Genomic DNA, 12,104 nt, shown 5'->3' on the forward strand with positions numbered 1-12,104 from the left:
GACAGACTCATACGCAATCCACAACAACCGTGGCCGAGTTAGTCAGTGAGGAAACCACGATGGAGCGTACTCTCCAGCAGCTCTCGCCACAGTATAAGAAACGCCACTACATCACGGCTACTGCATGCTCTATTGGGTTCGACAGTGAGAAGCAGGCCTTCGCAGACTTCATACGAAGTGTTGTGCGTGACGAACGGCGGCAACTCCAAGCAGTGGTGCCAGTGGGACCCCAACCACCTGTGACAGCACTTGCGGACGTCATTCTGAGTGAAATCAGACAGGCGGTGCAACCACTCGCTCCACCAAGACTTGAGCTCCCCATCATAACATATGCGGCGGCACTTAGGGCTCCTGCGCCACCATCTACAGGTCCCATCATGCGGCCCGTGGACCAGGCTACACATTTGTTCCCGGACACCCCTCCGCATCCGCTACCCGGCTCAAGGTACCCCAACGTACCTACGTATCTATCACCTGGCTCAAGAGAGAGCGCAACTAAGGCAAGTGTATGGCGCGCGTCGGATAATCGTCCGCTCTGCTACCACTGCGGCGAAGCAGGTACCGCGACTGCCAGTACCGCCAACTCCGCAGCTTCCACCCTGACGCGCGGTGCCCACGCTACGGTGAGCGTCCCCGCGCAATGGAAGCGTATCTGACGGGCCAGCGAATTCCTTCGACTGTTCAGCGCCGCCACTCGCGATCACCATCCCTTCGCCGGTCCGTGTCACCTAGCTTGCCCTTGTCGTCTTTACCCTCCCCTCAGGAACCTATCCCCACAGGGGGAACTGAACCAGGACTTCTGGGGGTGCAGTCGCTTTCCAACGAGCATTCAAAGAACCTCCCCCGAAGCAACGACCCGACGACGACCGTTCCGGTTTTTCTTTATTTTTCGACACTTCTAAGATTGTTTCTGGCGACATCGCCGTATTAAGTGCGAAGCACTTTAGGGGCCCGGGCCGTCGTCAGCGTCCGTCGCGTGTGATCTGTCGTGATCACGCTCAAAAAGAAGTGCTCAAAACAGGGTGAAAACAAGTGCAGAATTGATCCAAACCGGTTCAAAATAAACTAACATGATTGAGAATAATGTAAAGGACAGCAATAATCAAGCATTAAGCGCATTATTTAACAGAAACTCGTTAAAATCCCTTCTATCATCAGCAAGGGCTTGGCTCTATGTGCGTGGTGGTTTCCCACCAGTGATGCCTTAGCACACGTGTCAAAACGGATGATGGATTGCTAAACACAAGATAAACACAAGATAAAGCAAGATAAACACAAGGAAAACACAAGAGAAACCCCGGCGCATCAATGCTTCGCACTTTCCCAGGTTTCGCGCCGGGGTTTCCCTTGTGTTTTCCTTGTGTTTATCTTTATAAATCGCCGGATGGTTGTTGCCACACGCACGTGGAGCGTACCGCGCCTTAGAAACGGGCCATACGCAATATAAATACCTGCTAGTTGCGCCAACCTCGCTTCGTGACGATATTTTATGTGCATGTCACGACGAATCATCGTCCGGACATCTAGGCTACAAACGCACGTTGGAACGAATTCGCCGCTCTTACTACTGGCCACGTCTCACAAAGACTGTGAAGCAGTACGTTCGCTCATGTCGCGACTGCCAACGACGTAAGGCTCCACCAATGCAGCCAGCAGGACTGCTACAACCAATGCAACACAATGCAACACAATGCCATTTCATCAGATTGGTATGGGCTTGCTGGGATCATTCACCACGTCTTCGTCCGGAAATCGGTGGATTGTGGTCGCTACCGATTACCTAACACGGTACTGCGAAACGCTGGCACTCCCAAAAGCTACCGCAGCAGACATCGCCCATTTTTTCGTGCACAGTATCGTCCTCCGTCACGGAGCGCCAGCGGTCATCATTACGGATCGTGGGAAAGCTTCCACCGCAGAGATGCTACAGGAAGTCTTCAGGCTAAGTGGCACTGCACATCGCAAAACGACGGCTTATCACCCCCAAACAAATGGACTGACTGAACGGCTGAATAAGACGATCGCGGATACGCTATCAATGTATGTAGCCATTGATCACAAGAACTGGGACGATATCCTTCCTTACGTCCCTTTTGCGTACAATACCGCAATTAAAGAAAGTACAGGATTCAGCCCTTTTCGCTTAGTCCACGGTCGAGAGGCCACCACGATGCTCGACGCAATGCTCCTTCCCGACAAGTTGGGAATGTTTCACACGGACGCTGCCATCTTCGCCCAGCGCGCCGAGGAAGCCCGTCAACTCACGCGATGCCGTATTCAGTGTCGCCAAACAGCAGACGCACGCAGCTACAACCTTCGCCACCGAGAGGTTACCTACAATCCTGGCGATGAAGTGTGGGTGTGGAACGCCATCCAACAGCCGCGGCCGGTCAGAAAAGTTGCTGCGTCGCTACTTCGGTCCCTACAAGGTTGTACACGGCGACTCAGCGACTTTACATACGAGGTTTTAGTAGAAGGCACCTCAAGAAATTCCCGTCAGCGTCCTCAAAGTGAGGTCGTTCATGTTTAAAGACTGAAACCATACTTTTCGCGCCTTGACTCGACCGTCGCGTGACTGACGACCGTCGCGTGAATTGACGACTTAGCGTCGTTCTTGTAACAGCGAAGTTGTTTCAGGCAGCCGTAATTTGTGGTTCGTCTCAAGAAACTGCCACGCCGTAGCCATGGCAACCAGGAGGGCGGCGACACCCAGGATGGTGGCGCGGCGCATGCGCACGCGGTCTCCTCCTCGCCAGCTCCCTCCCATCCCGACCGCTGACTCTCTTTTCTCCGCAGCGTGCTAAGCCAGGAGAAAAAAAAGACGAAAGCTTGCACTAGGCCGCGCAAAGTTCAATACACAGGGAAGCTGGCCGATTGATATCGAGCGGCTAGCCTCCAACGCGCTCGGCATCGTCAAGCAACAGCGTTCTTGGCACTGTGCCAACCTTGGTTAGCCTGCCTGAGTTTGTGGCATGCCAGGAATGCTGTCGCTCATAGGCGCCGACGCGTCCAGCGCTATATCACGCGAAATGTCGCCAACGCGTTCGGCGTCAGCAAGCAACAGCGTTCCTGGCATGCCACAAACGCAGGCAGGATAACCAAGGTTGGCACAGTGCCAAGAACGGTGTTGCTTGCCGACGCCGAACGCGTTGGAGGCTAGCCGCTCGATATCAATCGGCCAGCTTCGCTGTGTCTAGGGAGTCTACATGCAAAATAGCGCTTGAATGCAGGCTCCCTAGCTATGTCTTGAGCTTTGCGCGGCCTAGTGAAAGCTTCGCCTTCTGTTGTTTTTTCTTACGTTTTTTCTTGTGTCCTGTGTTTTCCTTTTCTTTCATTCTTTATTTCACAGCAGCAGATTGTGATTTCGCGTTACGACACATTTTTTTTCGTTTATATTAGGAGTGAAGCGCCTTAGAGCCGAGCCTTGTCCCTCCCTCGTCGTCCGTATCTCTGGTTTGCATGGAGACCGTTAGGGGCGCTGCGGTGCACAAGGGCGTTCGTCCCCGACGCTACATTCTAGTCACTGTACCGACGCACGCTCTCTTTCTCTCTCGTCCGTAGCTCTGGTTTGCATGGAGTCCGCTAGGGGCGCTGCGGTGCACAAGGGCACTCGTTCCCGACGCGCGCTCTCTTTCTCTCTTCAGCCATGGATGATAACGGTCGCTTCTGATAATGGCGCGCCCGCTATGGATGAAAAGGCGAGAGTGGCGGATCAACTGCAAGCGGAGTCGAGGGCTCGCAAAGCTGCTGCAGCACGGCGACGCAGACAACAAGCGGACCCGGAGTCCAGGGCGCAGGAAGCTGCAGCAAAACGGCAATGCTGGCAAGCGGACATGCAAAAGTGCGGGCCCCTCACAACTGTGTTCCCCGTTGTTCTGTGTGCGGTGGTGCCCATGCCACCAACTCTCGCGACTGTGCGGCAAAATTCCGCACACCCAAGATGGCCGCCAAAAAGGGCGGGAAAAAGAAAATGACGCCCAAGAACAAAAGCCGCCATCTTGGGCAACCCAGCGACCAGCAGCCACCACACGGCGGCCTGGAGAAACGAGCGGCGGAGACGCACGGCAAGACCAGGGCCTGGGTCAATGACGTCAAAAATGGACGCCAGGTGAGCAATTCGGGCGGGGCGACTTCTTCCCCCCCCCCCTCCCCTCTTACTCCCCTCCCAAGCGCGCGGAGCGCCGAGCAAGATCAAATAGTAGCACTCAGGGCCCAAAACGAGATGCTGCTAAAGAAAATTAACGAATTGGAATCCAAAATCAACCAGCCTCTTTCTCCTCCCTCCTTCCCCGCGACTGAGGTAATGGAAAGTGAGCTCACGGAGCCGAAGGCGACAACAAGCGCGGAGGCCGCATTCGACCCCTCTCACGATGACGACAGCTGCTCGCTCTCCGGTATGGAGAATTCCGCCCTCCTGGTGAGTGCTGGCTCCGGAGCAGCGTCACTACAATCCAACCTCAGCCTAACTGACCATGGCGAGCAGCCCTAAGATCAGGCGCTCCCCAAAAACCAATTCGGCCACTTCTGTTCACATTGTCTAGTGGAACTGTCGGGGCTTCCGCGAAGCGGGCGAATCTCTGACTTTTCCTTTCAACTCTCGACTCGCTTCCGGCGGTGGTTGCCCTCCAGGAGCCAGGGAGTGCGCCACCCTCACAAGCTACATCACCTTCCAAACAGGACCCCTCTTCCTGCGTCTGTGTGCATAAAAATTATACAGCTAATCTAGTCGACTTGGAACTTGAAACTGAATATTCGTATGTGATGGTGACACTTCTTCCGCTCAAGAAACACGATGCACCACTCCACATACTCAACATATACTGTTGCCCCAGACTCAAAAATGTAACGTTCGCAGCGCTCTTTAGCCGCGCTCTAAAGGCTGCGGGCAGGGACCCCCTGATGATTGTGGGCGATTTCAACGCCCAAAGTACTCTCTGGGGGGGACGTGCGTGAGGAGAAGCGTGGACGGAAGCTAGCGGAACTTGTGTCCACGCTGGGCCTGACTCTCCACACCGACCCTGCATATCCAACGCGGGTGGGTAACTCAGTGACCCGGGATACGTGTCCGGATCTTACCTTTACCAAAAACATTAGACACGCAGAATGGGCCAACACCGAGGAAACCCTCGGGAGTGACCACTGCCTTATCACTACCACCGTAATGACTAATTAAACCATTGGCAAGACCACACGCACAAGCTGGGCTCCCTGACTGGAATAAGTTCCAGCAAAGATACACCAACTTGGCCTCTATCCTTGAACAAGGATACAACGCGTGGGCACAAGAATTGGTTACACACCTTCGTTCGACGGAAACCCAAATTCAACTCTCGGAGGCAATGCCGGAGGTAGACAATCACCTTCTGCACCTCTGGGAGGCGCGGCACAGCCTCGTCCGCAGATGGCGCCGCCAAAAACATAATAGAAAGCTCAAAATTCGCATTGCCGAGCTCACCCAGCGAGCGGCAGAGTACGCGGCCTAGCTCGCTGACTCGAACTGGGTGGGCCGTTGTAACACGGCGGCGAGACAAATGTCTAGCCGGAGTACGTGGCGCCTCTTCCGCGCCCTAATTGACCCGACTCAAACACGCGCCGAGACACAAAAACATCTCCAACGAGCTATTCATAGCTTCGATGGAGATATCTCAGAATTAGCGTACAAACTACGCGACCAGTACCTTTGCACTCAACAGGACTCCCGAGTGCCCGCGTACTCGTATGCAGGTTCAGGGAACGCGGAGCTGGATCAGCCGTTCCAGCTGCATGACCTGAAGGCGGCCCTAGCTAAAATGAAACGAGGAACGCCACCGGGACGGGACAAGATAACCGTGAAACTGCCTTCCCGACCCTACCTACGATACCTTCCTCGCTTTCATCAACTCGATCTGGCTTGGTGAGGCACCCTTCCCAATCGAATGGAAGACCGCGCTCTGGTAACTTTCATTCCAAAAGCCGGCAAAACACAGACAACCTCCGCCCCATCTCCCTCACGTCTTGTGCGGGAAAGCTGATGGAGACCATGGTGCGGGACAAGCTGTCTGGGTTTCTGGAAACCCAAAATGCATTCGCAGACACCATGTTTGGTGTCCGCCCGCACCGGTCCGCGCAGGATGTTCTGCTTCAACTCGACCGAGAAATTCTCAACCCTGTCGAATACCCCCTCAACGATAAGGCTATACTCGTCCTAGACTTGAAGGGGGCTTTCGACAATGTCGCACACGAAATTATCCTACAACATCTCTCCCAGACCAACTGTGGACATAACACATTCCAGTATGTCAAGCAATTTCTCTCGGATCGACAATCTTTCATCCGAATACAAGATGAAGAACACGACCCCTATTAACTGGGAACGAGAGGTACCCCACAGGGAGCGGTCCTCTCGCCGTTACTTTTCAATTTGGCCATGATGAAGCTTCCGCCTCAGCTGGCGAAGGTCGAAGGCGTCCAGCACCCGCTGTACGCCGACGACATAACCATCTGGGCCAAACACGGATCGTTTGGAGACATTGAGGCCAACCTGCAGCAAGCGGTGGAGATCGCGGACGCCTACGCCCGCCGCTGCGGCCTTCAGTGCTCCCCATTCAAATCCGAATTTGTGCACATTCGCCTGTCGCCTAAGTGCACCACCAAAATGGAGCTATTTCTGACCAGCGGCCCGATACCCGAACACGATGAGATTCGAGTGCTTGGTCTCTTTATCCACAAACACAAACGAGTTGATACAACAACAGCCAAATTGCGTAAGGTGGGGGACCAGGTGGGCCGGATGGTCCGCCGGGTTTCCAACAAACGCGGGAGGTTACGGTGCAAAGACGCCTTGCGGCTGGCGCATGCATTCGTGACCAGTCGAGTCCTTACCTCCACCTGCGCAAGTATGACGAGAACGCCCTGGAGGTTATCCTCAGGAAGATGTACAAGCGTGCCCTCGATCTCCCGATAACCACGTCCAACCACCGCCTCATGGGCCTGAGGATGGTAAACACTTTCGCGGAGCTCCGGGAGGCACACTTGATCAATCAATATACAACACTTTCAAAGACGCCGTCGGGACGCCGCCTATTAGCCCGAATACACATCCAGCACCCAACAATGACGGAAGAGCGCGTACGCATCCCCGAAGTCTGGAGATACGCCCTGCACGTGCGGCCTCTTCCGGCCAACATGACACGTGACGACCACAGTGGCAGGCGCCTAGCGCGGGCGGAGGCACTCGCCCGCTACTATGGGAACAAACATGGAATCTTGTACGTGGACACCTCCGGCCCTCACCATGGGGGTTGGTACAGGGCCGCAGTCGTGCATGAAAACGTCGCGGTGAATGGCCTAACATTCAGAGCTCAAGACAACACATGCGGAGGAAGTCGCCATCGCGCTAGCTGCCGTAGACCAGGACTCGCGCGTCATCATTACCGACTCGAGAGGGGCCTGCAGAAATATTGAACAGGGGTACACTCCTCTCACTGCGTCTCGCATCCTTCAAAACAGTGACTACCTCGGGGCCCCCGCGGCTCGAACGATCGTATGGGCTCCTGCTCATATGGGCGTCGAAGGTAACGAAACGGCAGACGCCGCTGCCCGCGCGCTCACTCTCCGGGAAACGCCTTCAGACCCTTCCGAAATGGATCCCGAACCCAATCTGGCCCTAACGTTTCGAGAAATTACTCAACTATACCAATTCGGCCACGCAATTTATCCTAAGCCCTGTAAGGGCCTTACAATGGCAGAGGAACATACACTCCTCCGCCTTTACACCAAAACACTGCTGTGACCGGCAGTTTTAAAGCACTTTGATCCTGCCTGTACAGGAAAATGCCCGCACTGTGCGGAGAAGTCTTCGGACATCTTCCACATGGTGTGGGCGTGCCAATCAACCCCGAACCTCACCCCAAAAGCAAACCACACCCGGGAGGACTGGGAGGCAGCCCTGCTCGGCTGCTCCGACCTGGCGAGTCAGAAGGCCCTGGTCGACCGAGCACAAGCCGCGGCGGCCGCCAATGGCCTCCTGTAATGAGGAGCCCACCTAGTGAGTGTGAGAGGTGGCCCCCTCCGGGCCACCTCAAGCTTCCTCCGTGTACATTCAATAAAGTTTTTCAGACAGACAGACGGCGGCGGCGTTCTGCCCGCGTTCGCACCGAACGCGCGCGGCGTTGCTGACGTGTTTATGAAGAACGTGCCAACCTTTGCCGTAAACCCTATGGCGGTGTACCGTAGCGACGATAAGGCCTTGGTCCCTGTGGTCACTAAATAAATGAAAACCACCGGATCATATATATTTCTCATTCTCTAACAGCTCAAATAACCAATTACATCATCACATCTTAATAGTCATAATTGGAAATAAATAATCTACCATAGTAAAGCTTCGCTGGTCTTCCATCTCCGCCCCAGTGGAAGGGCTGACAGTATTTTTGACGCGATAGCGTTTAGGGCCCCGTGTCGCAGAAAATCCGGCGTCGGCAACCAACGTGTGATCGCGGGTGGCGGAGAAAATCATGCAACCACATTGACCGCGCAGACCCTCCACGTGGTGCAAGGTTTTGGTGAACAAAAATCGAATTTCTCACAGCGAGATCCACCAGAAAAATGGCAAAGTACGACTTTACCATTCGGCGTCGGATTCGTCTTCGGATTGTTTACCAATCGGCGCCGAATTGTAGTTTGAATGTACGAGAGAACCTAATTCTGCTACGAGGAAACTCAAACATTTCTACCAGACCTGCGCGCGTTGGGGCAATAGCAAACAGTTAATAAAATAACAAAAAAATGTCACAGTTTCGCCCTAAGGGCGAAGCAATGAATGCGATAGCAACACAGCAATGTCATACGAAGTAAGGTGAGCGGCTTTGGTAGCAATATGAATTGTAGTAAACATGAGCTGATTAAGTAAGCAGGTGTGCTGCGGCGTAAGTAGACCGACATGAAGAGAGACTCGATGACCACGAGAAGGCGCGTGTGAAACGGTGGTGTTGATGAGAAGCGCTTCCCGTGGGCAGCGCGCGTGCGAAGGGACACACCTGTAGCGCTGCACTGCCGATCCGGGCAGCATTACATGTGTAGCGTGCGTTGGAAAATGTGACCCGACTATTACTAACTGAATGAACAAGCGTGGTGTGAGCGCGCACAACAACATGAAGAGATCACACTGAATGACTGCAGACAACGACTGTCAAAACGCTGGCAGCAAGCATACGCCGCTGCGGGCGAAGGTACGTGCGGTCTATCGCTTCAACAGAAACTGAGCCGCGAATGCACGCGGCGCATAGAGGTCAGAGCCGTGTGGAGATAAGAGACCGTGCGGTCGAGCGACGAGCGCGGTTGTTGGCACAGTAGAAGTGCCCCCCCCCCCCCCCCCCCCCGCTCCCTCCTGCGCTGGCTTCCCGCTTAGTTGCTTGCGCGTGGGGGATTGAGTGCGTTCGCTCTCCGTGATAGCGCGCGTCCCAGCACGCTTGCGCTCGGGCATACGGCGCGCGGTGAAGATTTTATCTATACGGAACCTCACGGCGACGGCGACGGCGACGACGACGGCGACGCCGACGGCAGAAATCCGGTTGAAGTGTCCATATAATTGCTATCGCAATAAAAGGTGCTAGGGCCTTCACATTTTAATATAAGACCACTAATATTACCCCTGGAAAACGTCTTTCCAGCAATGCATTTCAGTTTAAAAGTGAAGCCGACTTTAAGGGGATCGGTGTAAGCTTGATCTTTGTAAACTGGCTTTCCCACCTTCAGTGTTGCAGTGAATCAAGCCTACTTGCCGTATGCGAACGATGCGTTGCGAACGGGTCCCGATAACGCTATCGCGTTCTACTCTTAAAGGCGAAGCTTAAGCGTCCTCGAAGTTTTTCCTTGGTTTGGTTTCGTTCAAGACGTGGACTCCTGGCTGTCTCTGTTGTTTCGCCCGTGGAAATATTGATTATTTATTGTTTATTCTTTCAGATGGCTTCAAAAATGTCACCTTCGCGAACTTATATTTACACATTAATTAAGTTTTCTTTCTTGAAACATGTATTTGGAAAGACAAGTTAGTTTTCAACAATTTAGAATGCTGCATTATGCGCCATAAAGCGTTGTGTGTGACAAATTATTTCTTTAAGATCATTGAAAAATGGTCCCTTTCTCTTGGTAACGGAACAGTCTAGACGCAAAAGAATGCGCACTCCGACACAGATGGAAACAGGACGCAAGTTCTGTTAGAATGAGGTACCCGATCGATTGTCGTGCAGACTTTGGACGACACATTTCAGCTCATGATTTATGTAGCAGCTATACATTTCGAGATAAGGAATTGATAGAATCGCATACTCACATTTCTGCTGCGTGAGCGTTTTTTTTTTTTTCGTATATGAAATAAACAGTTGGCAGTGGCATCTTATCGAGTGGTTTCTTTTGTTTGTGATTGTTATTATAAACTCGCAAGGTTAAACTCGCAATCCGTCCCAACACTAGCCGTCACAAAGCACGTTCGGCTGGTCTTATCGTTTACTTCGCCGCCCAGTACCCGTCATTGAAGGAAGAACACGACAGCAAAATGATGACTCAGCCACATAGCTAAAACTAGAGGACAACGTCTCGAAACTACGCAGTTACGCCGCGGTGGAGGACTTGAGATTAATTTTGACCACCTGGGGCTCTTCAACGTGCTAGGTGAGCTTTATACGAGCGCTTTTGCATTCCGCCTCCAACAGAACGCGGCCGGCGCGCTGCAGCACAAGTCCGTCACAGCGCTACGTGACTGAAAAATAGGTGCCGAACATCTGGAAACCCACACCGCACATTTGCATCGCTGAGGTTTTGCAAAATATAACTGGACTGCCTTTCTTCCATCACGCTGAGCATGACCGCGGTGGAAAGCGCGGCCGCCTCTTCGAGTGAATTCAACGTCAAATCTATGCTGAAGGACTGAATGGGAAAAATAAAGCAAAAAAAAAAAAAGGCGGGGGGGGGGGGGGGGCAGTTTGAGCTCTATATTCGTGCTGCACTAGTAAAAAATTTAAGTTCCGTTGCCAAAGCGACCTCCGAACGTGCACTTCTAGCGCGACAGAAAAGGGGGAAAAATGTATAGAAGCACCAAAAGTGATCACGGCGGATGTTTTTCTTTTTTTAAATCTTTTATAGGTGGCTGCTCAGAAAGCTCGTTACCAGCCTGAAGTATCATCAGCGCGGCGTAGAGATTTCGATGTTCGCCCAAAACGCTAACCGGCACTGCGACGCAAACCCACGAAATTGCGCATACAAATACGAAACTTTGCTCACCCGGGATTATGGTAATGCAACGATGTTTCAGATGGCTTGGCTGCCTTGTTGCACTTTATGTTTAAATGAGATAACGTTAGAAGCTTTGACACATAAGATCGCAAGAATTACCAACACTGCCAAGAACTTGGGCTCACAAACTGGAATAGGATCGTTTTACCTTTGAAGCGAGTGTGAAGTTACGAAATTCAGAAACAAAATAACTCCCAAAAAAGCAAAAAATGATGCTACTGGAAGCAGAATAGTATGAGTATTAAAGTGAAATACAAGAAGGAAAAAACAAGAACCCCGCGAGCACAATCGAAACCAGTGCCTTCAAAATTGAGAAAACTCGACGAAATTCTACAAGTCCAAAAAAAAAAAAAAAAAGCACGAGGGCGCAACATAACGCGTGACAGCGGTACACACACGGACGGTCGACGGGACCGCATATGAGGGACCAATAACATTATACAGATGGTTCGGAATTGACCGAAACGTGAAACTCACCGAAACGCCGCGCCCCACAGGCGGAAAATAGCGCAGCACTCAAACAAGGAGGAAATTGAACAGAAGCCGGCGCTGTGGGGGGCACCACGAGGCCAGGCGGGGGTCGTGGCACCATTAAAGCAGCGAGCTCGGAGCGGGGAGAGGTCGCCTCGCGACAGCCGTGCGCACCAATGAGCCCCCTCGCAGCGAAAATCCGGGGGCGGCTCGACTCAGCGCCAATACGGCAATGACGGAAGGGCGTCGCTTTCGGCGGATTCCCCCCGGAGAGCAAACAACTGCCGCTGCCGAAGAGCACACTCGGAACTTTTCGAGGCACAATTGTTTCGAGCGGGAACCTAATGTCTTCGCGTCGGGTA

General features: G+C 53.0%; 1 protein-coding gene and 1 pseudogene across 5 annotated transcripts in view; one reads left to right on the forward strand and one right to left on the reverse strand.

Annotated features, from left to right (window-relative positions):
* The window catches only part of LOC119449313 (protein O-mannosyl-transferase Tmtc3), a 731,059-nt gene that overhangs the window by 172,164 nt on the left and 546,791 nt on the right, over positions 1-12,104 (reverse strand). The window lies entirely within an intron of this gene.
* On the forward strand, positions 6,925-8,101 carry LOC125944951 (uncharacterized; annotated as a pseudogene).

The sequence above is a fragment of the Dermacentor silvarum genome, chromosome 4, assembly GCF_013339745.2.
Source record: "Dermacentor silvarum isolate Dsil-2018 chromosome 4, BIME_Dsil_1.4, whole genome shotgun sequence".
NCBI lineage: Eukaryota > Metazoa > Arthropoda > Arachnida > Ixodida > Ixodidae > Dermacentor > Dermacentor silvarum.